The sequence below is a fragment of the Raphanus sativus genome, chromosome 4, assembly GCF_000801105.2.
Source record: "Raphanus sativus cultivar WK10039 chromosome 4, ASM80110v3, whole genome shotgun sequence".
Lineage (NCBI taxonomy): Eukaryota > Viridiplantae > Streptophyta > Magnoliopsida > Brassicales > Brassicaceae > Raphanus > Raphanus sativus.
Window position 1 is genome coordinate 32,362,325 of NC_079514.1, and position 16,047 is coordinate 32,378,371.

General features: G+C 30.0%; 1 pseudogene; it reads left to right on the forward strand.

Moving 5' to 3' along the window:
- The first annotated feature begins 11,379 nt into the window (after positions 1–11,379).
- Positions 11,380–12,344, forward strand: LOC108839115 (uncharacterized; annotated as a pseudogene).
- Positions 12,345–16,047: the final 3,703 nt, after the last annotated feature.

A 16,047-nucleotide genomic window follows, 5' to 3' on the forward strand; every position in this document is an offset into this window, starting at 1 on the left:
ATTAATAATATAAAATTATTTAATACTATCAGTATTCATATATATATATATATATATTTCAGTTCACATTACACAATTTCATATATTTTATTTAAGGATATTGTTTTTTGTAGATTACTAACGCATTAACGCATGATCGTTAGTGGATCTATTATACCTTAGTTAACTAATTTAAACTTATTCGAATTTAAATTTGAAGGGAGATTTTTGGAATGTGGGTTTTAATTTTTTTTTAAAGTAAATAAATGATAAAAAATTCATATAAAATAACACAACTAAATTGTTTTAAGTGTTTTAATACCAAATTTTTTATTACCCGTTTTAACTTCAACTAATTATTTTGATCATCTTAATACACAAAAAATTTAAACTTGTACCTATTTTAATACCTAAATTTTATTTTTTTTAATCAAATATAAATACTAATAAGTTTCAAATAAAAATTTTAAATATCTAAAATTTACAAAAAAATCTCAGAAGTTTAAATTTTCTTTTTTTTCTCTTTGGAAATAAAGGTATCTAAATTATATATAATCTCAAATTTTGTAAGAAAAGTTTTGATTTTCAAATATTGAACATAATTTGTTTCTGAAATTATAAGAAAAATATTGTTTTTCTTCAAAACTAAATTTTAAAAATTTAAAAACATTTCTCCATACTTTATTTAGATTCTTTCCTAAATTTTAGAATAAAATTAGATTTTTATATTTTTCCTTAGAAAGATTTTTAAAATTTTGTCTAAAACTTATTAGTATTTGTAACTAAAATTAAAAAAAAAAATTGTATAATAAACTGAAAAAATAATTAGTTGAAATATTAAACGTAAAAGAAATTTAGGCATTAAAAGGATTAACTAAATTTAGTTGGGATATTTTTATGGAAGATAGTTCATGATATTGGGTTTTATGTTTTGGATATCTAAGTTAGTTGTGGAAATTAGTGGTGATAATGGATTGAGCTGAGGATTAACACCCGTTGACGTTTGATGGTAGTAAGTTAGAGAAGGTGACAGGTTCTTTGGAAAGGCGAAGAAGATGAGGATCTCTTTCGGTAAAAAGAATAAAAAATTGAGGATACCCTCTGCACTAGGTTCAAACTGTGGCTTTATTGATTTCAGTTAGAGAACATATTTTGAATTTTGTTATGATAGTTTTGGTCTCACAATATTATTTTAGGCTTTGCAAAACTATTATTAACAATGGGCTAAACACAAAATTCGCGATGTTTAAAAAACGTAGGAGACACAACAAATGGCTTTTTCTAATTGGATAATCATTTTAAATATTGTGGCATAGCTTAGAGAGCCATTTGTTGCTTGTTGCTTGTTGCTTGTTGCTTGTTGCTTGATGGCTTAGAGAGCCATTTTAAATCGACAATAGCTCTATTTTTTAATCGAGAATCTATTTATATAAAATAGACTTTCAATCACTCCTAGGCTATCCACATAGGATGCCATGTCATTAATTCATGCATCTTGGAGCTGCCACGTGTCCAGGTAAACAAAGCACACCGTTTCATTTAAAATCTAACCATCATGGGTTTCGATCATGTAGAATGCTATATCTTCCTGGGTTTTTAATACATGGCTGCCAATTATGATGTGGGTCTGTCGTAAATATTAGGCCATGTATCTATTTACCTGCCTGGATATGAATTGTCGTCGTCTCAGAAACTCCGACGAACTGTGAAGGTTCACGCAGCCAAAGAAATCAGTCTGAGTAACGTCGGACAATTGTTTACGGCCAAATCCTGTTTGAACTCGGAGTCTGTGTTTAATCGAATCGTCTTCTTCTTACCGGCGAACAAACTACAGAAACGTTATGGTAGTAGGAGACCTTCAATCTTCGTTATTAATGCCCTCATTAACAGTACCTCCCCACTAATCAAGACGATTTATTATCCAATACATCCCATCTATTATTTCCTTCTGTGAATCTCTCCCTATAAATATATGAGTTTATTTCGTTGAAAATCATCAGTTTTTTACTCTCAATCGTTACCAAACTTTCAAAAATGAGAATAGCAAACTTCTCTCTCATGTTCTCCGATTTGAGAGCCGGTCGTTCTAGCACCACCGTCGAGATTTCGCCAGCTGGGATTTTGGGAGTCGAGATCTCTCCCGATGTTATGTTGTGTTTTGTATTTATTCTCTATATAACAATCTCATCCGCTTGGAAGTTTTGGAATTTTGTGGTTGAGTTGAACATTTGATTTGCTGAGTCTAAGTATGTGTGGTGATTGGTGAACGAAGCTATTATTTTTAACAGGTTCCATATCAAGTATTTGGTCACAGGATTTGAGGATCTTGAACCTGTGTGTAAGTCGGAACCGCGTACGGATCAGTTCACAAGCCACTTACTTGCATAAGTTTGTTAAGTAACTACTTCTTCAATAACTTTTACAGCGTGGTAGCAGCATTAGGATCTGGATTTGGGTACTCTATGGTGAGCCAAGCCTTGCAAGGACAACAGCTGGTTTTGCTATATTCCAAGCAATAATTTTCAAAGGGAGGTATTGTTCTTTACTTTCTCACCGCTATATATATATCATCTTGAAGATTTCTTTGGTATTGCAACTAAGACTGTTGTCTTGATGCTTTTTGAAATATGAATGAAGAGCGGTAAGAGATGTGAGCATCCCACCAGGGACAAGGCTTCTGATAGTAGAACATATCCAGAGGTTTGAAATCAACTTCTATGCTCTTGCATTGATGAAAGAGTGAATGTGTTAAAAAAATACAAAGTGGATTGAACCATTCTCTGTTGTTTTGGGTGCAGGACCCCGAAGTTAAACGGCCAAACAAGGAAATGGGTTTTTTTTCTTTTCATATACACAGAAATACTAATCAGCTATAGCTTCACATCGGGTATGAGTTTATGGAGAAGATTACGTTTAATGACCATCTGTTTGCGTCGGATAACCCTAGGTTGAGCTGGAGACAGGTCTGAGATATATGTTGGTGCATCTAGAGGGCTTTACTATCCTCATACAGATTTTGCAATAGCCATCAAACACAGCAATGTGAAGTCTGCTAAGTTGGCACGTATGTATGCCGGTGAAATGAAGTTTTTATTACCTCGATCCGAGTAGTTGACCAAACAACAACTGACTGAGAAATCTTATATTTTCTCTGTTGGTGTGGTGATGTGTTAAGCTCTATGCGGGAGACCAGTCATTGCTCCATCTCTTCCGAGAGAGAAAGTGAATTTCATTTGAATGGGCGACAAAGTTGGTGAAGAAAGGGAAAAAGGGATCAAGGAAAACTTTCTTTACGAGAAGTGAAGCTTGAAGAGATTAAGAAGTATTGTGAGTTATCAGAGAAGTGTTTGGTGCAAGCCCGTACCGGTTTTCAAACTCCATCATCTAAAAGAAATGATCAGTGAAAAAAGATCGTTAATGTGTTGTTAATCTAAATAAGGTTTTGATTCTCAATAGCATATTTTTCATGTAAACTAATAATCCAAATGGATTTCTTTAGAATTTTTTTTTTTGGTTCAAGATTTCTTTAGATTAGATTTGTACTTTTGAGAGCTAGAGAAAAGAATTTCACATAATAAGTAATGAGTAAAGTCTAGATATTAAATTAAATTAAACTCTAAACCCAAAACATTTAACCCCAAAACTTAACACATTGATTTAAAACACTAAAAATTAAATTTTAAACACTAAATAATCGACTTTGTTACCACAACATTTAGCATTTGAATTGTTGGAACTGCATGTCTAAAACCACTATATTGTACTTATTTTACTTACACATTTTTTACATGGCGATTATTTATGAATACTACATCTCTACACACTTTTAGTTTATCACAAAAAACTATTGCAGAACAAATGTTACTATAAAAATAAGTTATGATGATTTTTTTTCATGCTGAATAAACTCAAACTAATACATTACATTATTTCTACTTAAGGGACTCAAGTTATATGTTCGTTTTCAAATACAGTAAAAACTCTATAAATTAATAATGTTAGAAGTATGACATTTTATTAATTTATAAAGTTATTAATATACGAAATTTTTTTTAAAGATTTTTCAGTTTTAGAGTATATCTTTTACCTAAAATATGAAATAATTAATTTTACTGTATACTCCCTCTGTTTTTAAATAATACATGTTTTGAGATTTTTACACTTTTAATAAAACATATTAAAATTTACTTATTAGTGCATAGTTTTTTGTTATTTTATATTTCCTATATTTCTAAACCAATAAAATTTCAAGAAATGCAATTAATGTTTTTGAGATTCACAATTATTCATAATTAGTTGACAAAAATTACATTTGAAAATATACAAAATACATCTTTTTGAAACAAAAAAATTCCTAAAACATACATCTTTAAAAAACAGAGGGAGTATACATTAATTAAGTTTTTTCAAATTCAACTTTCATATTATTTTTTCTTATATTTTTCGTGTATATGAAATATGATCAATAGAATTTAATTTTTTGTTTTAGATAAAATTTTACCAAATATTATCAAAATATAGTAAACTGTTAAAAATAGAGATAATAACATTGTGATTTAAATAAGCCATAACTTACACTGAGTTTTCAAAAAAATATTTATGTTAGTATTTTATTGATTTATGTCATATTTTGAATCGGTTCAACCTAGGACCAGGAAAATTTATTAATTTATATTGTTTATTAATTTATTGAGTATTAGTTGATATATATTTTATATTATCCATCTGCTTCGAGAAATTATTCAAAATAAAAGACATATCAAAATCTGATATAAAAAAAAAAAAACAAAATGATCAATAAATACAGCTAAGCTTTAAAATTAGACGAATTTAAACTTTTGAAATGAAAATTGTTAACCGAGACTTAAAAATATTAATTTAAAATATACACAATTAATCTTATAACTAATATCACATATTATGTCATACAATTAACAAATATCCCGCCCGTAGGGCGGGCCAATCCTAGTGGCTCTATAAGCTATACCCACTAACGACGTCGCGTGATCGGTAGCGAGAAGCCTTTAACACGCTTTGAATATGGCGAGTGAGAGATAGGAAAAACAGAAGAAGCCAAACCGAATCAAACCAAAATACTATTACCGAAACGAACCAAAAATCTGATTGCAAACCAAATGGTGACTCAGTCCTTTCCGTGGCGTGTACTTTGCCACTTATGATCATTGATATATATTCTATTAATTCTCCAGCATGACCGGTTAATAAAAAGTTGTGTCCAATAAATATAAAATAGATTAAATAAACTATACAACCATAATTAACTTTTATTAATCGATATTATTTTATAACCTCCAATCCATTATTTTCGGCACCACTTCTTTCTATTACATACATTAACCGACAGTTATATATAATAACAATTATTCCTTCTTTTTGGGTTTATACCAAATTATGATCGGTAATTTATGTTATTTTATATTATAATAAATTATAATTAAAATATATTACAGTATATACACGAACATCATTTTCTTATATTTTTATAATAACTAAATTAAATAATTATTTTTAAAAAATTATAATCCGCTGATAACTGCCAAATTAAATGGCCGGATACAATACAAATTATTTGTTTGCGAATTATGCGGGTCATATTTTTGATCAAAACAAAATTGAAATCCATGGGTTGGCGGATTCGACCGGCAACCCAGCCCAGCGTATACGGGATCTGCCAAACTAAATGGGCGGTGCCAGTACAAATTATTTGTTTGTGGGTTGTGCGGGTCATATTTTTTGACCAAAACAAAATTGAAACCCGCGGATTGGCGAATTCGACCGACAATCCAGTCCTAACAGAGAGTATATCGGATCAAATTTTAAATTTCTATTATTTAATAAAATATATTTTGATTAATATTTATACACAAATATGATTACAAATAAAAAACTAAAAATTTAATCACAAAAAATACAAATATGAAAATTAAATTAAAACAAAAAATATATCCGCCCTTTAAAATCTAGTAATATTGTTATAGCTCGATCAAAGTCTTCTTGGCATGCGCGATAAGTACATTGACATGTGTGATAAGTGCATTCCACTATGTTGACGACTTTATTGAATTACAATATTTTAGTTTAGATGAACTATTGTAATTATTTGGACGAACAATTATAACTATTTGACCAATGTTATGTTTAGATCTTGATTATTACAGCTGATGACAAAACTGTAGCACTATGCTATAAAAATTGTATCCTATATTTTTACCAAAAAAATTGTATACTGCAGAAATAATATGTTTTCATGAATCTATTTAATAAATGTATATATTAAATATTGCATTTATAATGTATATATTAGCTTTAGATTTTTATTAAAAATAATAAATAATATTTGATTATATATTTAATTATATTTTAAATGGTAATCTAAATTTTAAAAATTAAAATTTATTTATTTTTATTTTCTTTTTGAAATAAAGAACTTATTTTGGATACTAATATACTTTTGATTTTATGAAAAAAAAATTATAATTATATTTTTTATATTTTTATATATTCTAAATGCAAATACTCTAACAAAATATTAATATGAAATCATTGGATTAAGAGCATTTGCAACTTTTAAATTTCATTCAAAATATTCTTATAGTTATTGTTGTTTGGATAATAAGAAGCATAATGCTCATATTAATGTTCTACCAATAGCCAGTGTTCTTCTTATTATCCAAACTGACTATGTGATTGGTAGAACATTAATATGAGCATTAATTTTCATAACTCATTATATAATCATAACTCATTATATAATAAGAACACTGACTATAAGAACACTGACTATAAGAACTCATTAAGGTCATGCACATGTGTTGCAAGTCGGTATCGTGCGTGGTGGTCAATTGTTGCTCACTTCTAGTCATTATCATGTAGTTTTGGTTATCCTCATATTTCTAGCGCGAAACTGTTAAGAAAAAGTAGAATTTTACTGGAAACAAAAAGCAAAATAATAAAATAGATCAAAAGTTAGGTTTTATCTAAAATATTAATACTGAAGTACAAATAACTCTGTCCCCTTAGTTTTGCACAAATATTACCACTCCATGCCACTGCCATCACAATTAAAAAAACGTGGCCTATTAACATTGTCTTTGGGCTTTCTTTTTAACATGCACATGGTCCATCCTAAAATAGTCTTAAATTTTCGAAATTTTTTAATTGATGTACATTAATAACATTTAAAGTTATTTATAATTGATACTCACTCTGATATTTTCCTAATACTACGCGATCTTTCTGTTATATTCACTCAGAGATTTTCCTAATCCTACGGGAAAAGAATATAAACTATTTATTGTTGAACAGCTCGATGCAACTAACTAACCATACGGAAATCTTTCAATGTAATCTTGACCACCAAATTCTTTTCTCTACGAAAATCTTTTTAAATATCTTGACCACCAAATTCTCTTTTTCTCTACGAATATTCCTTTTCCCAAATAGATACTAAATAATAAATGTACATTTAATTACTTTTAAGATCTTTTGCCTTTGATTGTGTTTTTAAATTATAAATACCAAAAATAAAATATCGAACTTAATGACATTTAAAATGGGCTGTATATATTATGAACAAGAGATAAGAGAGAGAGAGAGAGAGAGAGAGAGAGAGAGAGAGAGGTCTGTACACAGACATAAATAAAATAAGAGAGAAAAAATAAATTGTTTATGGAAAACAACTCTTAACTATTTTTTCTGTTAGTTTCGCGGACAAAAAATTATAATGGACTTCGCATATTAGTCTCTTCCTTTCCATATATTAGCAAATTGGGCACATTTGCTATTCTGGCCTATCATAATATAATTTTCAAAACAAAATAATTTGGGTACATTTCCATTAATTTTTAGATTTTGAAAAATTTTATAATTAAAAGTTTAGAATATTTAAGCTTACATACACAAGTTATACAAAATTATAATTAAAAAAAGTACACACAATAATATTTTCAAAATTATTTAATTTTGGTAAATTTCCATTATTTTAAATTTTTTTAAAAAATCATGTAATTCAAAGTTTAGAATATATAAACTTACATACACAAGTTATAATAAATTTGAATTTTAAAAAAACATACAATAATATTTTCATTCTAAAAAATGGATATTTATATAAAATCATACTTTTTAATCAAATACTCAACAAATCGAATAAAATACACAAATATAAATTCAACAAATATGAAAGCCTCTAAATTTTTACTTACCAGTTCATCTTTCCAAACATACATCCGCGCGGGCGCGCGGGTCCAAAATCTAGTTGATCTTAAAAGAAGAAGTAGAATTTTAATGGTGAATGAACCCTGCTTTTATCTATAGCTGTTTCTTAGTTGAAAGTGTTTCAACTCGGATCTCCTTTTCTAATATTTTACTGTTCCTTATATATGTAGCTTACGAGATTAATGTTAGAGCTGGCCATAATATTGAGATATTGTAAGATTTTCTTTTTTAAGCTTGAAAATTGGAAGAAGTGCGATCCAAAAACTAGAAATCAGAATTTTGAAACAAAAAAATTCGAGTGCTTCTTTTTTAAATGAAAATAGGCTTTTAGATTAATTATCCCTAATACTCCTTCTGTTTTAAAATGATTCATGTTCTAAAAAAAATTGTTTCAAAAAAGATCAATCCCCTAGTCTATATTTGAGAAGTGATTTGCCACATATCTTATCTACAATCGTTTTCACAAAAAATTTGTGACGTGGCTATTAAGATTGATGACATGTCATATAGTTAAATATGACATGGATAATTATAATTAATATTGATATATATTTTTGGAAATCTTTTTAGAATATGACAATAACTCATATATTTCATCTAATATTGATTTATATTTTTGGTAAATTTTGTAGAATATGGTAATAACTCATAAATCATTACTAAAATAAATATATTCAAATATGACATTTTGAATTTCGAAATATTATATAATTTTACTTTTATAATTATAAAAAATTATTATCTAAAATTTTCTGAATTTTTTAAAAAAATTTAAATCGTAATATCATTAGTTTCTTTTAGATATCTGCAAATTATATAAATATTATTTAGTTTTAATTTTTGATAACTATACAATTTTATATGTTTTTTAGTAATTTTGTACAAGTTGATTTAATACATTTAACCAAATGAAATAAATAATTTTTTTATCTAAGATTTTAACTTTATATATATACATATATATTCTTAAAAATACTTAAAAATATTTTCTCTTAAATTTATGCTTAATTAATGATATTTATATTAATTACTGGTCAAATAATAAAAGATATAATATTAATAAATTACATTTTAAAATATAAAATTTAACTTTTAAAAAATTCATCACTATACATGGTGCACGAAAACATTTAGATTAATAATTGTGACATAACTACTAAAATTGATGAAATGTCTTATAGATTAATATCACATGGACAATTATATTTAATGTTAATTTATATTTTTGGTAAAATTTTTAAAATATGGTAATAACTCATATATTACATTTATTATCGATTTATATTTTTTGGACTTTTTAAAAACATGGTAATAACTCATAAATCATCATTAAAATAAATATATTCAATTATGACATTTCAAATTTCGAAATATCATTTAAATTAAAAAGTTTTCAAAAATAAATACATATTTTTTGAAAATTATAAAAATTAAATAATAAAATCAAATTAAATCGCAAAATTATTAGTTTCTTATATATATCTACAGATTTTATAAATATTTTTTAATTTTTGAAAATATGCAATTTTACATATCCATTCAATATACTTAATTAAAATAAATAGATAGAAAAATCTACCTAAGATTATAATTTTAAATATATACATGCACATTCTTAAATATAATTCAAAATAAACAAAATTGTTTTTATCTTAATATTAATGTTCAGTTAAATTAAATTATATTAAAAATATTGATAAGAAAAAAGAAAATTTATAATATTAATAAAGAATAAATATAATTTATATTTATCTATTAAAAATATTTTAAAATTCTTTTACTGCACATGGTGCAGGAAAACACCTAGTATTTTATATTTTTCATGCATATAATAAGAATAAATAATAAATTTCAAAAAATTAATTATGTCAATTAAATTTTGATTAGTTACTATTTATGAAAATTTGTTAAACACAAAAAAACAATGTATATTCAAAAAGTTTTTTTAGTATGCGTAATTTTTCTACAATATGTATCTTATTGGAACAGAGGGAAGTAATACATTACAAATATTAACTTATGCTTAGATCTATACAAATATAACACAATATTTTTATGTCTAAGTTGTTATAAACATGAAAAACAGAAGAAGAAGCAATGTCAAAGATATACGCACCGTAACTTTGACAAATGAAGTAAATATTTATTATGTGGAGCCCACGTCACTATTCACGCACATTAACTTTTCCTTTTTACTCTCTATATAAACGAACGAATTCGTTCGATTATAAACACACCTCTCTTCCTCTTTTCTATAAAAAACTATCTCTCGTTTATTTATCATATATCAGTGTTATCTTTCTCCTGCGGGTATAAAATTTCTTTCTATAAAATTTCCGATACATATAAAATTTATAAGTCTTTTTATAACACGTTATCAGCACGATCACTCTGCAATTCGGTAAAGTTTATATGTATCATATTTACCCTGCTATAATGGCCAGTATACCGCCTATATTATTGTTTATTATTTTATAGTGTTTGTTTTAATTCACTATTATTTATCTATATTAATGCGGGCGGTATGTCGCCTCGTTAATAAACCTTGATTGTTAATTACACCATAATTATTTGGCTTGGCTGTGCCGCCACAAAATTTATTTAATACTAATATGGAAATTTATTTATCACCATAATGCGATTGATATTTATCTGTTTATTATATCGTGATGTTTGCTCACCTATATAAAAATATTGTGAAATTTACTGAAATTGATTGACTGATTATTACGATATTTTCAGACTGATTTTCGATTCAACGATTTAACCCCAACAGTCACAAAGAAAAAAATTCAAATTTTTACCTTTTTCAAACGGCTATGAACAGTAATTTTACATCTATAAATACACTCATACTTCACTCATTTTCTTCATCAAAAATTATTCATCTTCTCCCAAATATTTTCAAATAATTTTCTCTCATTTTTCTCTCTCAAGAAAGATGATCCGCGCGTTTTTGATTTTAGTTGCAATTCTAATTTGTGTTTCTATTTACGGTTTATTCGTTGGAGAATTTGCTCCGGAAGAATTTACAATGAATATCGGTTTACTTTTCTATGCATTGTTTCTCTTTGTAATTGCTTGCATGATTAATATAAACGGTTCATTCTAAATATTATGAAATTCTAATAAAATTTATTATATTTGTTTTTAGAAATACAAATGGCAAGAATCGAGCATCTTCAGTTTCCGGCTCTCAAAATAACTGGCGAAAACTATGTCGGATGGGTCACAAACGTGAAACCCTATCTGATTATGAAAAAGTTAACCGAGACAATTGTAGTCGGTAACAAATCGCCGCCTGAGCATAAGGCTGAAGCGATAATTTTCCTGAAAAAACACCTCGATGAGAATGTTACGCATGATTATGCGAGCATAGAAGACCCAGCTGAACTGTGGCAAGCTTTAAAAGAAAGGTTCGATAACCAAAAGGAAGTCAACCACCCTCACGCTCTAGAAGAGTGGAAAAATCTGAGGTTTCAGGATTTTCAAAAGGTTGAGGAATACAATTCCGCTGTCCTGAGGATAGTTTCACTCCTGAAGTATTGCGGTAACCCTGTCTCTGAAGCAGAAATGATGAATAAGACATACAACACTTTCCACAAACAGCTTCACTTCCTACCCGAAATTTACAGAAAATGCGGGTACACGAGATTTTCTGAATTGATGGTTGCGCTCATGTTGGCTGAAAAGAACAATGAGCTTCTGATCAAAAACCACAATTCCCGACCTATGGGAGCCAAAGCATTCCCTGAAGTGAATGCTACGGCGATAGAAAACTCAGAGAGAAGAACCCAAACCAGTTGGGGTCGTGGTCGTGGTCGCCCTTTCAACAGCAAACGTGGAAAAACTTACAATCCCAAATGGAAGGGATCTAATAAATGGGTTAGATCCGAACAAGGTCCTAAGGGCAAAGAAACTCAAGAAGATACCACCCAGAAGCGTGAGAGTGTATGTTACAGATGTGGATGTAAGGACATTGGTCTCGTACCTGTCGTACAACTCCACATCTCTGTAAGTTATATCAAGAGTCCACGAAAGACAAAGCTAAGGAGGTGAATCTCACAGAAAAATTTAAGGGGACATCGTACCTCGATGCCTCTGATTTCGCAAATGAGCTGGACTAGATTCCTCCTGAAGAGAACTGAAGTGCTTATAATAAGACTACTAAATAATTTTCAGTATTGTCATGTATAATTATTACATTTCCTGTCTTAAACGAATAATGATGTTTTAACGTCACTTTAATGTATAATTATTGTATGTTTTCTGATATGATTATTATATGAATGAATTTCATGTTTCTCTTTTTATTGATGTTTATGACTATTACAGAAATGGATCAGAATGCCAGTGGAACAAAATCCAAGAAACGGATTCGAGAAATATGTATACCAGATAGTGGAACAACACACACTATTTTGAAACAAAAGAGATATTTCTCTGATTTAAAATCGACAAAAATTATTGTCAATACAATATCAGGTCCTGCAGACTTGATTGAAGGTGCTGGTAAAGCTAACTATACATTGCCAAATGGAACAAGATTATCCATAAAAAATGCCTTATACTCTCCGAGTTCTAAAAGGAATTTGTTGAGTTTCAAAGATACCTATCGTCATGGATATGATACTCAGTCTGCAACTGAGGATGGAAGGAAGTACATGTATGTAAGTTCTGAGAAATATGGCAAAAGACATATATTGGAAAAGTTTCCCGAACTCCCTTCGGGATTGCATCATACCTACATAGATGCAATCAAATCCAATCTTGTAATAAAAGAAAATCCAGAAGATTTCACAATATGGCATGACCGGCTCGGCCACCCAGGCACCTCAATGATGCGTAGAATCATAGAGAGCTCACATGGTCATTCACTGAAAATCCAAGAGATTTCTCAAGGGAATAAAATGACATGTGTTGCATGTTCTCTTGGTAAATTGATCGTAAGACCGTCGCCAACCAAAATCAATACATAATCACCAAAGTTCCTTGAAAGAATTCAAGGAGATATATGTGGACCCATACATCCACCTCGTGGACCATTCCACTATTTTATGGTATTAATTGACGCATCCAGTAGATGGTCACATGTCTGTCTATTATCATCTCGAAATGTGGCATTTGCGAGATTTCTAACTCAGATAATCAAACTGCGAGCACAGTTTCCCGATTACACTATTAAAAGAGTTAGATTAGACAACGCTGGTGAATTCACATCCCAAGCATTCAATGATTACTGTATGGTAACGGGGATTGAAGTTGAACATTCTGTGGCTCATGTTCATACTCAAAATGGTTTGGCCGAGTCATTGATTAAACGCCTGCAATTGATTGCAAGACCATTGATCATGAGATCAAAACTTCCAACCTCTGTATGGGGACATGCTATTTTGCATGCAGAAGCACTTATTCAGATCAGACCAAGTGCATACCATAAGTATTCTCTATTACAGTTAGCATTTGGTCGAGAACCAAACATTTCTCATTTTAGAGTTTTTGGTTGTGCGGTATATGTGCCTGTAGCACCACCACAACGTACAAAGATGGGACCACAAAGAAGGTTGGGAATATATGTTGGTTGTGATTCTCCATCAATTATACGATACCTAGAACCACAGACTGGTGATGTCTTTACGGCACGTTTTGCCGATTGTCATTTTGATGAGAAAGTATTCCCAGTTCTAGGAGGAGAAAACAAAAATGTATAAAATGATATCAAATGGAGTGTACCTTCGTTGTTATATCTTGATCCTCCTACTAAGGAGTCAGAACTAGAAGTTCGACGAATCATGCATTTACAGAGTATAGCAAATCAGCTACCTGATGCATTTGCGGATACCAAGACGGTAACTAAATCTCATATACCAGCTGCAAATGCTCCTGCTTGTATCAAAGTACCAAATGATCAAGGAAAAGAAAATGATACACGTGAGTCTAAAACACGCTTGAAGCGAGGTAGACCAGCTGGTTCTAAGAATAAAAATTCTAGAAAACAAAAGGATATCGAGGTGACTGATACACCCAAAATAGCAGAAAGTATTTTGAAAGAAACAAACGATGAGAATACTGAAAAAGTAGAGCATCCTGAGTCAGAAAGAAATCATGAGATTTCTATCAACTACATCCATAATAAGAAGATATGGAACAGAAATAAAAAAAGATGATGTTGATGATGCTTTCTCATATATTGTGTCAAGTGAAATAAATAAAGAAATCGAAGATCCAGAACCAAAATCTGTTTATGAATGTCAAAAGAGATATGATTGGAAACAATTGAAAGATGCAATACAAACCGAACTTGATTCGCTTAATAAACGAGAAGTATTTGGATCTATTGTACTCACACCTGTAGATGTGAGACCTGTTGGGTACAAATGGGTTTTCGTTCGAAAACGAAATGAGAAAAATGAGATCACGAGATACAAAGCTCGTCTTGTCGCCCAAGGTTTTTCTCAAAGACCGGGAATAGATTATGAGGAAACATATTCCCCTGTTATGGATGCAATCACCTTTAGATTCCTGATGAGTCTAGCTGCTGATAAGAATCTTGAGATGCGTCTTATGGATGTTGTTACAGCCTATCTATACGGGTCATTAGATACTGATATCTACATGAAAGTTCCTGATGGATTTAAAATGCCAGAAGCATTAAGTTCCAAACCGAAAGAGTTATGTGCAATAAAATTGCAAAGATCATTATATAGGTTAAAACAATCTGGACGTATGTGGTATAATCGTCTCAGTGAGCATTTAACAAAAGAAGGATATGTAAATGATCCCATATGTCCATGTGTTTTTATTAAGAAAACAAAATCTGGATTTGTGATAATCGCGGTATATGTTGATGATCTAAATATTATTGGAACTCAGAAGGAAATACAAAAGGCATCAGACTATCTCAAAGGAGAATTTGAGATGAAAGATCTCGGACAGACACAGTATTGTCTTGGCCTACAAATAGAGCATTATCAAAATGGTATATTTGTGCATCAATCCACATACACTAGAAGAGTGTTGAAACGCTTTAACATGGATAAATCAACTCCTCTTAGCACTCCAATGGTTGTTAGATCACTTAATATTGCAAATTGTACACGGCCTGATATATCATTCGCTGTTAATCTTTTGGCAAGATTCAGCTCATCTCCCACAAGGAGACATTAGAATGGAATTAAGCATATCTTTCGTTACCTTCAAGGGACCATTGATTTGGGCTTATTTTACTCTAAAGATTCAAAAGGTCCAATGGTTGGTTTTGCAAATGCAGGATATCTTTCAGATCCACACAAAGCCCGATCACAAACAGGATACGTTTTCACGATCGGAGGCACTGCTATATCTTGGCGTTCTCAGAAACAAACGCTTGTAGCCACTTCTTCAAATCATGTTGAGATCATCGCACTCCATGAAGCAAGTAGAGAATGTGTATGGCTAAGATCAATAAGTCGACATATCTGTTCAAGCAGCGGAATTGACGAAAATACGGAGCCAACTATTCTATACGAAGATAATGCGGCATGTGTTACTCAAACGAAGGAAGGATATATCAAAAGCGATAGAACAAAACATATACACCCGAAGTTCTTCTCATACACCCAAGAGCTCGAGAAGAAGAAAGAGATTGAAGTAAGATACGTTCGATCATGCGACAATGCAGCTGACCTCTTCACTAAATCACTTCCAACCTCGGTGTTCAGAAAACATGTTCATAATATTGGAATGCGTCATCAGAAGGATCTATGACTGCTCATTCGAGGGGGAGCTTACGTGGTTGTACTCTTTTTACCTTACTATGGTTTTTCCCATTGGGTTTTTCTAAAAAGGTTT